Genomic DNA, 17,499 nt, shown 5'->3' with positions numbered 1-17,499 from the left:
AAAATTTCCCTAGGTTTCACTCAGTGACACCTTCAGCCAGGTGACTGCAGATCTAAAGTACAAGCTTTAATAAAACTCCAGAGTCTGGGCTGGAGAGATGGCTTAGTGGTTAAGCGCTTGCCTGTGAGTCCTAAGGACTCCAGTTCGAGGCTCAATTCTCCAGGACCCACGTTAGCCAGATGCACAAGAGGGCGCACGCATCTGGAGTTAGTGCGCCCATTCTTTCTCACTCTCCCTATCCGCCTCTGTCACTCTCAAATAAATAAAAATGAACAAAAAAATAAATAAAATAAATAAAATAAATAAAACTCCTGAATCTGTTGGGAGACATCCATTCAAACCACCATGCCTCCTCACCCCCACAAATCCCCCACAAATCCACTCTCCATCATATCCCTTCCCCCCTCAATTATTCTCTTTAATTTTTTAAATATTTTATTTATTTATTTGAGACAGAGAGAGAAAGAGGCAGATAGGCAGTTCAAAGGAGTAAGTATTTCCGCTTAGATACCCTAGCCTCTCTGGGTTACGTTGTTGTGGTCATAGACAACAGGAAATCATGTCATTGAGGACTTAAATTTGAAGGCGCCTTTAAATATAAAATGGGCCAGATAGAAATTGACGGTGGAGTGGAAGGACTCCAGTAACTAGCAGCCCGATATGATTTCACTGACTTAGATCATGTGGGCATCCACGGCTGGTCCTATAGAGGGTACCTCTCCCTGATGGTATTAATGCAGAGATCAGAAATCTTTAGGGTTGCTATTGCCGGCGCCCCAGGCACTCTGTGGATCTTCTATGACACATGGAACGCTACATGGGTCACCCTGACCAGAATAAGCAGGGTTATTTCTTAGGATCTGTGGCTGTGCAAGCAGAAAAGTTCCCCTCTGAACCAAATCGCTTACTGCGATTCTTGGATGAGAATGTTCATTTCACACATACCAGTATGTTACTGAGTGTTTTAGTGAGGGCTGGAAAGCCTTATGATCCACAGATCTCTCCTCAGAAGAGACACAGCACACGAGTTCCTGAATCCGAAGAACATTATGAACTGCATCTTTTGCACTACCTTCAAGATCTTGGATCACGTATTGCTGCTCTGAAAGTGATACAGTTTTGACTTGTACAGGACTCTGGTGTATACTGGCTACTTGACCAAATGAGGTTTAGTCAATAGAGAACACAGAACTGATCATCACCTCTTGGTACCTGCCACATAACATGTACTTCTGAAAGTAAATGTGCCATGCAGGAATCTACAACTTATGGATAGTGATCTAATACCTTAACCCCTCCCCCCCCCACAACTGAAAGACACATGATTCTGATAGATCCAGCAGTACCACAACTATTACTGGAAAAAAAAAAAGACAATAGTTCTACATATGCATAGTCCCCTATTTTCACTTTTTTTTTTTTTTTTAATTATTTATTTGTTTGTTTGAGACAACACGAGAGAGAAAGAGGCAGACAGAGATAGAGAAAGAGAATGGGCACGCAAGGGCCTCCAGCCACTGCACATGCACTCCAGACATGTGCACCACCTTATGTACTGGCTTATGTGGGTCCTGGGGAGTCGAACCAAGGTCCTTTGGCTTTGCGGGCAAGCACCTTAACTGCTAAGCCATCTCTCCAGCCCCCTATTTTCACTTTTAATAGGATTATAAGACTCATGGATTAGTGGATTTTTACAATATACTTCTGAATTTGTTAAAATATGTTATTAACGATTGGTTTGGCTCAATCTGGAATCTCTGACTAGTTACAGATTTGATAGCAGTTAAATGTAATTGAATAGCCTATGCTTCCTATCTTGGGGTGTATCCAGCATGTTATGAATTAACCACTATTAAACCTATGACTTAAAAAAAAAAAATGAAAGAGGCAGATAGGTAAGGAGAGAGTGAGGGCTGATGACTTAGCGGTTAGGGTGTTTGCCTGTGAAGCCAAAGGACCCAGGTTTGATTCCCCAGGACCTACATTAGCCAGATACACACGGTGGTACATGTGTCTGGAGTTCGTTTGCAGTGGCTGGAGGCCCTGGTGCACCCATTCTCTCTTTCTCTCTGTCAAATAAATAAAAAAAAAAAATTAAAAAGAGAGAGAAAGAGAAAGAGGCCGGGTATGGTGGCACACATCTTTCATCCCAGCACTCAAGAGGCAGAGGTAGGAGGATTGCCATGAGTTTGAGGCCACTCTGAAACTACATAGTGAATTCTAGGTCACCCTGGGCCAGAGTGAGACCCTACCTCAAAAAAAAAAAAAAGGAAGAAAAGAAAAAGAGAGAGAGAGAAGGAGAAAGGGAGACAGAATGGATGCACCAGGGCCTTTAGCCATTGCAAACAAACTGCAGATGCATGTGCTACCTTATGCATCTGGATTTATGTGGGTTCTGGGGAAATTGAACCTGAGTCCTTTGGCTTTGCAGGCAATGCTAAGCCATCTCTCCAGCCACACTCTTCTTGCCTCTGTGGTATCCTGTGAGAATGATCAGGCCAGTCCTGGCTGTGACGCTGCATGCCGCTTTCTCACATGCTGTCTATCAGGAGGGCTTCTTGCCATGGCTCAACAGCTTCTGTGGTAGTCTTCAGTGAGATAATACCTAGGAATTGTGCAAAGTTTAACCACCTGGTTACCATCATTCTTTTTTTGTTTTTGTTTTTTTTGTTTTTTGTTTTTTGTTCTCACTCTAGCCCAGGCTGACCTGGAATTGAACTCATGGTGATCCACCTACCTCTGCCTTCTGAGTGCTGGGATTAAAGGTGTGCGCCATCACATCCAGCCTACCATAGAATGGTAGGTATTATTCTTATAACCATGGACATGTTTTGTGATTGTAGCAAGAACTTTTTCCTACTCTCTCTTTATTAAAAATATTTTTTCTTTGAGAGAGAGAATAAGTGCATCAGGGCCTCCAGCCACTGCAAACAAATGTGCCCCCTTGTGCATCTGGCTTACGTGGGTCCTGGAGAATCAAACCAGGATCCTTTGTCTTTGCAGGCAACCTCCTTAACCACTAAGCCATCTCTCCAGTCTCTCCTTTTTTTTCCTTTTCAACCTTGGATTTGGCAGTTGAGTGCTTCCTCTTGTACGGAGCCTTCTGGGAATACACTGCTGATTGGGAGTACCTGCCAATTCCTCAAAGCAAGACTGGGTTCTGGCTGCAGTAGGGGTTCCCTGTTTTGGCTTTGTAACCATAGGGTTACCCCTTTTAGCCTTGCCTGTGGCATCAGCCTTCTTGACTGCAGGTTACTTCTCCTTAGTGGCTGACTTCCCAGCCTTTTCACCCGCCGTCTTGTAAAATGGGAAGAGAATGCTATTTTTTGTTTGTTTGTTTGTTTTGTTTTTTCAAGGTTTCACTCTAGCCCAGGCTGACCTGGAATTCACTATGTAATCTCACAGTGGCCTCGAACTCTCAGCGATCCTCCTACCTCTGCCTCACAAGTGCTGGGATTAAAGACATGTGCCACCACACCTGATCCACCATACGCTTTTGACTAGGTTTTCAGTTCCAGGCATGTATTCCCACCTGTGGAGTGGGCTTCCAGTTCAATTAGAGAGCAGTTGGTTTCCTCCATAAGAAACATGCCACTGTTACACCAGTTGGCACATTTGGCCTGGCTGGCCAGTCTTAAGGCTTGTAAGATCCTCTGCTGTTTATCACCATTGATGACTTCTCTCTCCCATTGAACTGCATGCAGCACAGGTTTTTCCAGCTTTCTGTCAGCTTGTCCACAGGGAAGAGGTTTTCACCTCTGCTCCAGCTTGATTTCTTAGGGATCCTGCGCCCACTCATTTGGAGTCTCCAGCAATGGAGTCTTACCATCTATTTCTGGTGGGAAACCAAGAGCTTTGGCAATGGCCTGTAATGATTTAGGGGTATCATGGGCCTCGGCCAACAGCTCACTGGAAACTTACATTTTCCCTGGTACTTAAATTTTTCTAGTAGCAAGCTATGGCTTCTGAGTGTGCCATTATCCAAAGTAGTAGGTTTCCATATGCCTTACTCATTACATCTTAAATTTTGATTAACCTTCCTCCCATCCTTCCTTTATTCAACCCCTTCCCCTGACCTCACTTAGGCCATTCCACCCCAGTAATCTGTTCATTTCCTTACACATATACGATGCCCTTGCCTTAAGTCCTTCCCTCTTCTGTGTCCCTTACAGATCCTTTCTACCTTACTGGCCTCTGCTACTGGCTTTTACACCAACTCACATGCAAATCTAAACATCTGTAGCTAGGATCCACATATGAGAGACACCATGTGGTGTTTAGCTTTCTGGGTCCGGGTTACCTTACTTAGTATAATCCTTTCACGATCCATCCATTTCCTTGAAATTTTCATATATACTTTTTTCTGCTGCATAGAACTCCATTGTATAAATCTACCTGTGGCAGTTGAAGGGTTTTTTTTTTTTTTTTTTTTTTTTTTAGGTAGAGTTTCACTCTAGTCCAGGCTGAGCTGGAATTAACTATGTAGTCTCAGAGTGGCCTTGAACGGGATCCTCCTACCTCTGCCTCCCAAGTGCTGGAATTAAATGCATGTGCCACCATGACCTGCTTTCAGGAGTTTATTAACACTTGTAACTTATTAAATTTCCAGCTGCCTGGCTGGAAAGGGTGTCGCTGTGGGTGGATCCTAGGGTCCAGCCTGCCCTCAGGTGTGTTTGGGGCAGATCTAAATTTCAGCCTAACTAGGCGGAGTGCTTGAGCTCTGCCTGGGAGTTCTGGTGTGTACTGGCTTATGGTGCTGGTGGTAGATTTCTCCATGTGTGGAGCTGTGAAAGGGGCCAGCTTCTTTGCCATTATGGAATTTCCCCTGGATCTGTAAGGCTCAATAAATCCCTTCCTCCCATAACCTGTACCTGGTATGGAAGTTCATCCCTGCAGCCTGGAGCTGACTATAACAGAATCACATCTTCATTATCCACTCATTAGTTGAGGGACATCTAAGCAGGTTCCGTTTCTTAGCTATTGTAAATAAAGTGGCAATAAACATGGACGTGCAAGTATCTCTAAGGTAATGAGTCCTTAGGATATATGCCAAGGAGTGGTATAGTTGGGTAACATGGCAAATCTATTTTTCAGTGTCTCAGCAACCTCCACACTGAGTTTAACAATGGCTGTACCAGATGACATTCCCTCCAACAGTGTAGAAGGGTTCCTCTTTTTCCACATCCTCACCAGCATTTACTGTCATTTGTTATCTTGATGATAGCCATTCTGACAGAAGACGGAATCTCAAAGTAGTTTTAATTTGCATTTCCCTGATGGCTAAGGATGTAGAACATGTTTTGAGATGCTTATAGGCCATATGTAGCCATATGTATTTCTTTTTTTGAGAACTCTCTATTTAGTTCCATAACCCACTTTTTTTTTTTTTTTTTTTTTTTTTTTTTTTTGAGGTAGGGTCTTGTTCTAGCCCAGGCTGACCTGGAATTTACTATGTTTTTTCAGGCTGTCCTTGAGCTCACAGTGATCCTCCTACCTCAGCCTCCTGAGTGCCGGGGGATTAAAGACATGGGCCACCACGCCCTGCTCCTTTTTAATTTATTCAATGAACTGTTCATCACTCAATAGTGTATTGTTTAGTTTCCATGATTTTGTGTATGCTCCATAGTCTTTCTTTCTCCCTTTCTTTCTTTCTTTCTTTCTTTCTTTCTTTCTTTCTTTCTTTCTTTCTTTCTTTCTTTCTTTCGTTTTTTGTTTTTTTGAGGTAGGGTGTCACTCTAGCCCAGGCTGACCTGGAATTCACTATGTAGTCTCAGGGTGGCCCCTAACTCATGGAGAACCTCCTACCTCTGCCTTCTGAGTGCTGGGATTGAGAGTGTGTTCCACCACCCCCGGCTCCATAGTTTTTCTTGCTGTTGATTTGCAATTAATCCCATTGTGATCAGATCGAGTACAAGGAATTATTTCAATTTTCTAGTATTAAGATTTCTAGTATTGAGATTTGCTTTGTTAATAAAAAAAAATTTTGAAAAGAAAAAAAGATTGCTTTACTGGGTGTGGTGGTGTACGCCTTTAATCCCAGCACTCGGGAGGCAGAGGTAGGAGGATCGCTGTGAGTTCCAGGCCAGCCTGAGACTACATAGTGAATTCAGGTCAGTCTGGGCTAAAGTAAGACCCTACCTGGAAAACATTTATTTTGCTTTGTGTCCTAATATATGGTCTATTTTAGAGAATGTTCCATGTGCTGCTGAAAAGAATGTGTATTCAGATGGAATGTTCTATAGATATCTGTTAGGTCCATTTCTTCTATAATGTCATTTAATCCAGATGCTTCTCTGTTTATTTTCTGCTGGAATGACCTGCCAGTGAGAGTGGGGTGTTGAAGTCTCCCACTACAATTGTGCTTGATGTTATCTGTAACCTTAATTCTAGTAGTGCTTGATAAAATTGGGAGCACCCATGGTTGATGCATATATTTTTAGAATTGTAATGTTCTCTTGGAAAATTGTTTCTTTAATCAATATAAGTGACTTTTTTTTTGCTTTGAGGTAGGGTCTCACTTTAGCCTAGGCTGATTAAAGGCATGCGCTACCATGCTCGGCTCACAAATGATATTCTTTTTTTTTTTTTTTTAATAAATTTATTTATTTATTTGAGAGCGACAGACACAGAGAGAAAGACAGAGGGAGAGAGAGAGAATGGGCGCGCCAGGGCTTCCAGCCTCTGCAAACGAACTCCAGACGCGTGCGCCCCCTTGTGCATCTGGCTAACGTGGGACCTGGGGAACCGAGCCTCGAACCGACGTCCTTAGGCTTCACAGGCAAGCGCTTAACCGCTAAGCCATCTCTCCAGCCCACAAATGATATTCTTTATCTCTCTTGACTAATGTTGGCTTGAAGCCTATCCTGTCAGATACTAGGAGAGCAAAACTTGCTTGTTTCCTAGGCCCATTTTCTTGAAACACCATTTTCCATCCTTTTACCCTAAGATAGTGTCTGCCTTTTTATGGAGAGGTGAGTTTCTTAGATGCAACAAACAGAAGGATCCTGCCTTTTAACCCAGTCTGTAAGCCTGTGTGTTTTGGTTGGGCTTTAAGGTCATTTATATTGAATTATTATTGAAAGGTATGTATTTATTCTTGCCATTATTCTTGATTTTGTAGGCTGGGCCTGAGTGAGACCCTGTCCCCAAGAAAGACTGAAGAAAAAGACACTATAAATCAGGCAATATCAAGAGCAACAGAAGTTAACCCCAAAACACAGCTTATTAAGAAATGGCAAAGCTAGGCTGGAGGTTAAGGCACAGTAATTCCTAAACCCTTCCTCACCTGGATTGGAAAAAAGTCTCTCTCTCTCTCTCTCTCTAACATATTTTTCCATAAATCTAGAAAAATTATCTCCAGAGTTTCTTTCTTTCTCTCCTTCAGCAACAATGCTACCCCTTCGAGAGATCCTGAGACAGAGCTCTTCTGCCCAGATTCCATACATATAAATGAGTCTGCAATGCAAGAGTTAACAAAGTTCAGGAATTCAATATACTATCACTGAACAAACACCAAGAAGTCTGTCTGGAGACTGCTTCCTGCTACCTAGATAACCCCAAGGGAGCTGGATACATGGCTGACTACCTTGGAAGAGAGGAGTTCAAACCCACTGGCCCAGTAGCACCATTGGGGGACCTTCTCTTTGCCCTTTGCCCACCGCAAGTACCTTCCCCTCGCCCATGAGTATCTGACTCCTCACCCTCTACTCCTCCACCCCACCCCATCGGGACCCCACTCCCTCCCAGCCTCTCTCCCATGCTAGGAGGCGTATATCCATTGCTTAATGTTCTGTTCCCAGAACTGGTTGAAGGCTGGTGGCTCTGCCTCAAGCCCGAACCCTCTTACTATGTGGGTATGGGTGTTAAAAAAAAAATGTATTGCCACCACGAACAACATAATCAGCTGCTTTCCCTTTAACCCATCCTTAACCTTGGGAGATATAGCCAGAAGATCCTCTTGCCTAATCACTTCAAATTATGACCTCTCCCAATCCCCTTTCCTGACAACCTGTAATAACACCCTGACTATGACTGACTAAATCCAAGGCCTTCTTTGCATCCAATGGGACCTGGATGGCCTGCACCTCTGGCCTCACCAGATGTGTCACCCTCAGGGGGTTAAATAAAGCACCCACTTTGTGTGTCACAGCCCACGTCCTCCCCCAGGTAGATACCTACAGTGGATCTGAGGGCGAACACTTCAGCTAACCACTCAGCCTTGGGTCATGCAACCAAAGGGCAGCTCCTCTACTGGTGTCCATCTTGGTGGGATTTGGAGTAGCCGGATCAGCAGTGTGGCAGTTTGAACAGATGCCCCCCAATATATTCAGTGTTTTATTAGTTTGTAGTTTGCATCTGCAGCCACCTGGCTGATCTCAAGGTGTGGTGGTAGGTTTGAGATTTCAATCTAAAGATATGCAAAGTGTGTCTAGCTGGAGTGCCTGAAGTGTGCTGTGCTGTGTGGCTTTTGGCTTTTGTGCTTCTCTGTCTGCTTGGGCCTGTGAAGGCAGGCCAGCTTCTTCTGCCATTATGGAACTTCCCCTGGATCTGTAAGCTTCAATAAATCCCTTCCTCCATAACCGTGCCTGGTCTGGAAGTTCATCTCAGTGACCTGAAGCTGTCTACCACAAGCGGCCTTAGGTATAATGGCTCTAATAAAAGGTGAAATTGACCTGGGCGTGGTGGTGCACGCCTTTAATCCCAGCACTTGGGAGGCGGAGGTAGGAGGATTGCTGTGAGTTCGAGGCCACTCTGAGACTCCATAGTGAATTCCAGGTCGGCCTGGGCTAGAGTGAGACCCTACCTTGAAAACAAAACAAAACAAAACAAACAAACAAAAAAAATTAATAAAAGGTGAAATTGAAATGTCACTCATGGCCCACAAATTGACACAGATATGGGATATTTACAAGGCTCCTTTAGCTTGCTCCACAGGGAATCAGGTCGATTCCCTGGCAGAAATGATATTCCAAGACCAGTAAGGTCTTGACCCAGTGTTCATGTCACAGGGAGGGGCTATGTGTGGCCCTAGGAAAGGCTTGCTTTTTTATATTATATTATTTTATTTTATTTGTTAGAGGCAGCTTGAGAGAATGGGCACACCAGGGCCTCCAGCTGCTGCATACTGAAGATGCATGTGCCACCTTGTGCATCTGGCTTACGTGGGTCCTGAGGAATCGAACCTGGGTTCTTTGGCTTTGTAGGCAAGTGTCCTATACGCTAAGTCATCTCTCCAGCCCAGGCTTGTGGTTTTTAATGCCAATAAATCAGCTCTTATTGAAGACACCTGGGCTGGAGAGATGGCTTAGCGGTTAAGATGCTTGCCTGCAAAGCCAAAGGACTCGGATTCGATTCCCCAGGACCAATGTAAGCACAAGGGGGTGCATGTGTCTGGAGTTTGCCTACAGTGGCTAGAGGCCCTGATGTGCCAATTCTCTCCTCTCTCTCATCACCTGCCTATTTTTTCTCTCTCTCAAATAAATAAAAAAAAATAAAATATTTTTAAAAAGACACCTTACAAAAGGTAAAAGATACTCTAGAAAAATGCCAGAAGGCATGGGAGGCCAACAGTTCTTGGTTTCAGCGTCTGTTTGACTTGAACCCTTGCCTAACTACCCTGCTTACATACCTAACAGGTCCTCCAGTCCTTTTACTCTTAGGACTATTAATTGGACTTTACGTAATCAATTGGCTACTAAAGTTTAACCAGCAACAAATTAGTTTGGTCAACCGAATGTACTTAAGAGCCCACTATTGCCGGGCATGGTGGCACCACACCTTTAATCCCAGCACTGGGAAGGCCAACGCAGGAGGATCGCAGTAAGTTCGAGGCCACCCTGAGACTACCAAGTAAATTCCAGGTCAGCCTGAGCTAGAGTGAGGCCCTACCTTGAAAATCTAAAAAATGAACCCACTACTTCCCCTTGACCTTGACAATAGTATACCAAAAATCAGGTGTTTAGCATCTCTTATTATTAATTTCCTGTCCCTTTTCTCTCACCCTTTCCACAGGGCCAAACAAAGGACAAAGCCACACTGAGAAGAAATATACTAGGGGCCCAGCCACTCCAGCTCAAGCAAGACTTCTGCCTGTTCTGGGCCCTGAAGACGGACCCCCAGCCTCTGTTGTTGTCCTTAAGTCTAGCAGGAAGCAGGCCCAAGTTCTGAATCTACATCCCCATCCTTTTACCTGTTCCCAGAGACTGGGATGAAGGGTTGACAAAGCAGCGTGAAAGCTGACCTTGGTGGAGGTTCAGAACAATAGACCCTCCAGAAAGCCTGCGGGCTGAAAATACCTCAAAAGTTTTCTCCAATAAGAACGTGTGGTGTGCAGAGACCCTTGCCTCAAGCCCGTAAAGAAGACAGAGACTCACTGGGCGGGAGACCCAGTTCAGTTACCCTTTTCTCACCTCTACCCCATCCTCATCCCTGATTCTCTTCCCGCCCCCCCCCCCCACTTCTGGCCCCATAAAAGTCCAGCTCAGCTATGTCTGAACATGCAGTCTAATCCACAAGATAGACTGCCCTTCCTTGTTCTCGGAGCTGAATAAAGGACAATCTATTGTTGTGATGGTTGTTTTCTTTTTCTTCCTTCAGTCCTTCGCTCCTTCCTTCCTCTCTTTTTTTTTTTTTTTTTTTTTTTTTTTTGTGGTTAGGGTTTTTCGAGGAAGGCTCTCATTCTAGCCCAGGCTGACCTGGAATTCACTATGCAGTCTTAGGGTGGCTTTGAACTCACAGTGATCCTCCTACCTCTGCCTCCCAAGTGCTGGGATTAAAGGCATGCACCACTACATTCAGCTCTCTTTCATTTTCATGCCATCTTGGTGGGTCCCAGTCCAGATCCAGGTCCACCCCACCCCTTAGTTTATTTATTTATTTATTTATTTATTTATTTATTTATTTATTTATTTATTTAGGTTTTTTGAGGTAGGGTCTCGCTCTAACCCAGGCCAACCTGAAATTCACTATGTAGTCTCAGGTTTGGCCTTGAACTCATAGTGATCCTCCTACCTCTGCCTCCCGAGTGCTGGGATTAAAGGTGTGCGCCACCACGCCCAGCCCACCCCTTTTAAAAACACTTATTTTGGAGAGAAAGGGAGAGAGAGAGAGAGAGAGAGAGAGAGAGAGAATTGGCACACCAGAACCTCCAGCCACTGAAAACAAACTCCAGACACATGCACACCTTGTGCATCTGGCTTTTGTGAGTTCTGGGGAGTCAAACGTAGGTCCTTAGGCTTCATAGACAAGTACCTTAGTTGCTAAGCCATGTCTCCAGCACCCCCAAACCCTTTTGAAGTAGGGTCTCATTCTAGCCCAGGCTGACCTAGAACTCACTCTGTAGTTTCAAGGTGGCCTCAAACTCATGGCGATCCTCCTACGTCTGCCTCCCAATTGCTGGGATTAAAGGCGTGTGCCACCATGCGTGGCTATCCAAAAAACTTTTCAAAAAACTAATTTATTTCAGAGAGAGAATGGGCACGCCAGGGTCTCTAGGCACTGCAAACGAACTCCAGACGTGTGCTTCATTTGTACTGGCAATTTGCACTATGCTCAGCTCCCGCTGCCCTGCCGTCCAGCTTCAGAGTGATCTTCCTGCCTCAGCCTCTTGAGTAGCTGTGACATACAGACCTGTTCCAGCATGCCCAGCTCAACCTGTGCTCTTTTAAAATCAGTTAAAAAATGTGACCAGTCTCTTCTGAAAAGAGCCGGAGACACTTTCCTGGCTGAAGTCCTGTGGCTCTTGGGGTTGTCCTTGGACAGACCTGCAAGGTCCCTGGAATCTTGTTTCTGTTTCTAAAAGGAAAGAGGGGGGCGGTCCAGCTTCCCTGCAGCAGGCATTCTTTGGGGGTTGTCTTAGCCTAGCCACTTCACTTGGAAACTTTCACTGGCCTGCCTTTTCCTGTTACTCCACTTTTTGTCTCTCAAATTCCCCAGACAGTACTATATGGCCTAATGTTTTTTCTACTATCATTCCCTCAGTCCTTCAACTCTGCTTCTTCCCATTCCAGCCACAACTGAGAGCATCCTGTTCCTTGTCTAGTTCATTCTCATCATCCCCTCACTCACAGCACTCATTAGCTCCAGGCAGAAGCAACAAGTTCCTCCCCTCCCCTGTGTGGCCACCCAGCTCCCTTGGGCTATATATAGCACAGCTGTGCCTTAGATTGTGTGCAGAGATCTTTGAGACTTCCTTCCCCTCCCCCACCCTTCCACTTCAACTTCATAGGGAGAACATCCTTGAGGCCTCCAGTTAGGGTGGGTTAGCCCTGCACTGGGGGATGGGGGCACAAGAGAAAGGGCTTGCTGAACCTGGGGTCACACAGAACAGGGTAATCTTCCTATCTGTGCTCAGGGGCTTTTCAGCCTGCTGTGCATTTCAGGCACCTTGTTCATTCTGGAAGAAGAAGGCAAGCAGTTCGCTGGGAAATTCCGACCATGGCCCTGGTCCTGTTTAACCCTTACAGTAATAATCTTGTGGGTAGAGACCACTTCCATTTTACAGATGAGGGCAGAGCCACAAAGACATCAAGTGGCGTAGCCAAATATTTATTTATTTTTTTTCTTTTCTTTAAATTTTTTTTTTGTTTATTTTTCTTTCTTTATTTGAAAGTGACAGACAGAGAGAAAGAGGCAGATAGATATGGGCCTCCAGCCACTGCAAACGAACTCCAGATGCATGTGCTACCTTGTGCATCTGGCTTACATGGGTCCTGGGGAATCAACCCTGTAACCAGGATCCTCAGGCTTCACAGGCAAGCGTTTAACCCCTAAGCCATCTCTCCAGCCCCTAGTTTTGGTTTTCCAAAGTAGGGTCTCACTCTAGCCCAGGCTGGCCTGGAATTCACTATGTAGTCTCAGGGTGGCCTTGAACTCACTGGTGCTCCTCCTACCTCTGCCCTGGAGTGCTAGGATTAAAGGCGTGCGCCACCATGCCTGGCTCATAACTAAATATTTATATTTTTGGTGTGTGGGCTAATTAAGTCCGCATCTGATGCCAACCTGTATACTTAGTCTATCTGCATCAGTATTTAGACCCCTGTAAATCAGAACTTCTATTAATATGCCTTGATTAGGAGGAAAAAGAGGATTAATTAGCAAATCACTAACAGAGAAGTGCTTAAATGGAAATAGTTATTAAAGCCTTTGCATATTTACAAAAATGATGCTATAATTTTATCTTACTAAAACAAGACTACTGAAATTTCTTTCTTTCTTTTTTCTTTTGGTTTTTCGAGGTAGGATCTTCCTCTAGCCCAGGCTAACCTAGAATTCATTATGTAATCTCAGGGTGGCCACGAATTTATGACGACCCTCCTACCTCTGCTTCCCAAGTGCTGGGATTAAAGGCATGCACCACCATGCCTGACTGAAATTTGTTTCTTGAAGTATTGGTTATTGTATGTCCTCAGTTTTTATTTATTTATTTATTTTTCCTGAGGTAGGGTCATGCTTAGCCCAGGCTGGCCTTGGAGTACTGGAAGTCACTGTGTAGTCTCAGGCTGGCCTCAAATTCATCCTCCTACCTCTGTCTCCTGAGTGCTGAGATTAAAGGTGTGTGCCACCATGCCCAGCTCTTAGGAGTTTGTTTTGTTTTGTAGTACTGGGGACTGAACACCAGGATTTAACGCAAGGCAGGCACTACTGAGCCACTCTCTACCCCTCCTTAGAAGTTTTATTTTTTGTATAATATTGCCTATAAGTTTGTCATATATAGCCTTTATTATATTGAAGTATATTCCTTCTACTCCTAGTTTTTTGAGGATATATGTTGTGAAAGATGTGCCAGCCGTCATGATGCATGCCTTTAATCCCAGTACTCCAGAGGCTAAAGTGGGAGGATTGCTGTGAGTTTGAGGCCAGCCTGAGACTGCATAGTGAATTCCAGGTCATCCTGGGCTTAAGTGAGCTCCTACCTCAAAAAAAAAAAAAAAAAAAAGTGTGTGTGTGCACACGTGTGTGCAGTCATGCATGTGCTCATGTGCTACAGCAATGTGTAGAAGTCACAGGATAACCTGTGAGCTGGTCTGCACCTTCCACCTTGTTTGAGGCAGGGCCTCTCACTGTTTGCTGCTGTGTATGCCAGGCTGTCTGGTCCTTGAGCTTCTAAGAATTCTCCTCTGTGCTGGCATTACAGATGCCCACTTATAGCTCTGTCTTTACATGGGCTCAAGGGATCTGAACTCAAGTATCATTTCCAGCAAGTACCTTTATCCTCAGCCATCTCCCTAGCTTCTCAAAAGCCTTTTCTATAATAATCAAATTAATTGGCGGGGCATGGTGGCACATGCTTTTAATCCCAGCACTCGGGAGGCAGAGGTAGGAGGATCGCAGTGAGTTCGAGGCCACCCTGAGACTCCATAATGAATTCCAGGTCAGCCTGAGCTAGAATGAGACCCTGCCTCGAAAAACAAACAAAACAAAACAACAACAAAAAAAAATCGTGTGATTTTTGTCCTTGATTCTGGAATATATTACATTTATTGCTTTGCCTATGTTGAACAATCCCTGTCTCTCTGAAACAAAGCCAACTTGATTGTGGATAATCTTTTTGATGTATTCTTCCATTCTGTTTACATATATTTTGCTGTGAATTTCTGCATCTATGTTCATCAAGGATATTGGTCTATAATTTTTTATCCAGAGTTGGTATCCAGCTAATGCTGGTTTTGTAATGAGTTTGGTAATGTTCCTTCCTTTCCTATTTTTTTTTTTTTTTTAGCTTTTTTTTCTTTTATGACAGAGAGAGCAAGAAAGAGAGAACTGGCATACCAGGGCCTCCGGCCACTGCAGTCAAGCTTGATGCCTATGCTACTTTATGCCCATGTGTGACTATATGGCTTACATGGGACCTGGGGAGTCGAACATGGGTTCTTAGGCTTTGCAGGCAAGCGCCTTAACTGCTAAGCCATCTCTCCAGCCCTTTCCTTTCCTATCTCATGGAATAGTTTGAGAAGTATTGGTGTGTTAGTTCTTATGAGATCTGGTAGAATTCAGTGGCAAATCACTTTGGCTTGGACTGCTTTGAGTAAGGGATTTGTTGTTATTACTACTTTGCTATCACTGCTTGCTTTACATAGGTTTAAATTATTTAATTCATCTTATTTTGACTTGGGGAGGTCATATGCATTTAGAAGTTTTATTACTATTGTTGCTGCTTTTGTTTTGTATCAAAAGGGAATTTATTGGATTAGCTCTCAGCAGTCCAGTAATACCAGTTTGAAGGCCTGAGAGTCAAGGAATCAGTAGCTGCTCAGTCCACGAGGCTGGATGCCTCAGCAGTCGCCATCTGGCACTGAAGGCCTGGGGGCTTCTTGGAGAGCCGCTGCTCTTCCATCTACACTGGTCTTGAGTCCACCTGCTTCTTTTTTAGTTTGCTTGTTTTTTCGAGGGAGGGTCTCACTTTAGCCCAGTCTGATCTGGAATTTACTATGTAGTCTCAGACAGGCTTTTTTCTTTTTTTCTTTTGGTTTTTCAAGGTGGTGCATACCTTTAATCCTCCCAGCACTAGGGAGGCAGAGATAGGAGGATCATCATGAGTTTGAGGCCACCCTGAGACTACATAGTAAATTCCAGGTTAGCCTGCGCTAGAGTGAAACTCTACCTCGAAAAACCAAAAAAATAATAAATCAAATATTTAAAAAGCCAGGTGTGATGGCGAAAACCTTTAATCCTAGCATTTGAGAGGCAGAGAGGTAGGTGGCACGCCATTAATTTGATGTCCCCTGTGACTACATAGTGAATTCCAGATCAGCCTGGGCTAGAGTGAAAACCTACCTAGTAAAAATAAATAAATAAGGGTTGGGGAGATGATTTAGCAGTTAAGGTGTTTGCCTTCAAAGCCTAAGGACCCAGGTTCAATTCTCCAGTAACCACATAAGCCAGATGCACAAGGTGGCACATGCGTCTGGAACTCATTTGCAGTGGCTAGAGACTCTGGTGAGCCCATTCGCTCTATCTGCTTCTCTCTCTCTCTCTCTGCCTTTCTCTCTCTCTAATAAATAGAAATTTTAAAGCCTGGGCTAGAGTAAGACCCTACCTTGAAAAGCCAAGACAAAATAATAATAGTAAAATTAAAAATAAAATATTTTGGGGCTGGAGGGATGGCTTAGCAGTGAAGGCATTTGCCTGCAAAGCCAAATGATCCTGGTCCTGATTCCCCAGGACCCATGTTAGCCAGATACACAAGGGGGTGAACGCATCTGGAGTTCGTTTGCAGTGGCTGGAGGCCCTGGCGTGCTAATTCTCTTTCTTTGTCAAATAAATAAATAAATAAAAATAATATATATTTTAAATAATATATATAGGGCTGGAGAGATGGCTTAGCGGTTAAGCGCTTGCCTGTGAAGCCTAAGGACCCCGGTTCGAGGCTCGGTTCCCCAGGTCCCACGTTAGCCAGATGCACAAGGGGGCGCAAGCGTCTGGAGTTCGTTTGCAGTGGCTGGAAGCCCTGGTTCGCCCATTCTCTCTCTCTCCCTCTATCTGTCTTTCTCTCTGTCTGTCACTCTCAAATAAATAAATAAATAATGAACAAAAAATATTTTAAATAATATATATATATTTTTAGAAGTTGTGCATTGTAGCTCATGCCTTTAATCCCAGCACTCAGGAGGCTGAGGTAGAGTGCTGGGATTAAAGGTGAGCTAGCAACTCTTATTTTCTTAGCCCTGGGCTGAGATGCTATAGGTGCACCAACATAATCTAAATACAGAGAAATTTGAACTGGGCTCTCCATAGCTTGGGCCCGTTTTTTAAATTATTTATTTATTTATTTTGAGAGTGACAGACAAGACAGAGAGAAAGAGGCAGACAGAGATAGATAGCAAATGGGTGCGCCAGGGCCTCCAGCCACTGCAAATGAACTCCAGACGCATGCGCCCCCTTGTGCATCTGGCTAACGTGGGTCCTGGGGAATTGAGCCTTGAACCGGGGTCCTTAGGCTTCACAGGCAAGTGCTTAACCGCTAAGCCATCTCTCCAGCCCTCGTTTTTTATTTATTTATTTATTTTTTGTTTTTTCGAGGTAGGGTCTCACTCTAGCCCCGGATGACCTGGAATTCACTATGTGGTCTCAGGGTGGCCTTGAACTCAACAGTCCTCCTACCTCTCTGCCTCCCAAGTAAAGGTGTGTGGTTGCCACACCTGGCTTTGTTCCTGGTTCTTCAAAAGACTTGAACTTAATCCTGAATCATATCCTGTCTCTTTCCCCCTCCTGTGGCCTAGATGAGCATGACATATGACATCCATCTCTTGAGCATTCCGGATGCTGTGGGGACCTGAAGAGGCAGTAAAGGTCTGTGTGTGAACAACAGGGAAGAGCGTTCCCATGGACACTGGCGATACATGAAGGCCCTGGGGAACTGCTGTGACCCTGAGCACAGAGCAGCGAGTGTTATGGACAGAAAAGAGGGACAGCTGCTGGACAAATTTTAGTGTCTAAAAGGCCCCTTTGGGACACACACAGAGGCTTGAGAGGAGGGAAGCCCTCTATAGTGCCTCTGAT

The sequence above is a fragment of the Jaculus jaculus genome, chromosome 9 (assembly GCF_020740685.1).
Source record: "Jaculus jaculus isolate mJacJac1 chromosome 9, mJacJac1.mat.Y.cur, whole genome shotgun sequence".
In the NCBI taxonomy this organism is placed as follows: Eukaryota; Metazoa; Chordata; class Mammalia; order Rodentia; family Dipodidae; genus Jaculus; species Jaculus jaculus.
Note: the sequence above shows the minus strand (reverse complement) of the source record.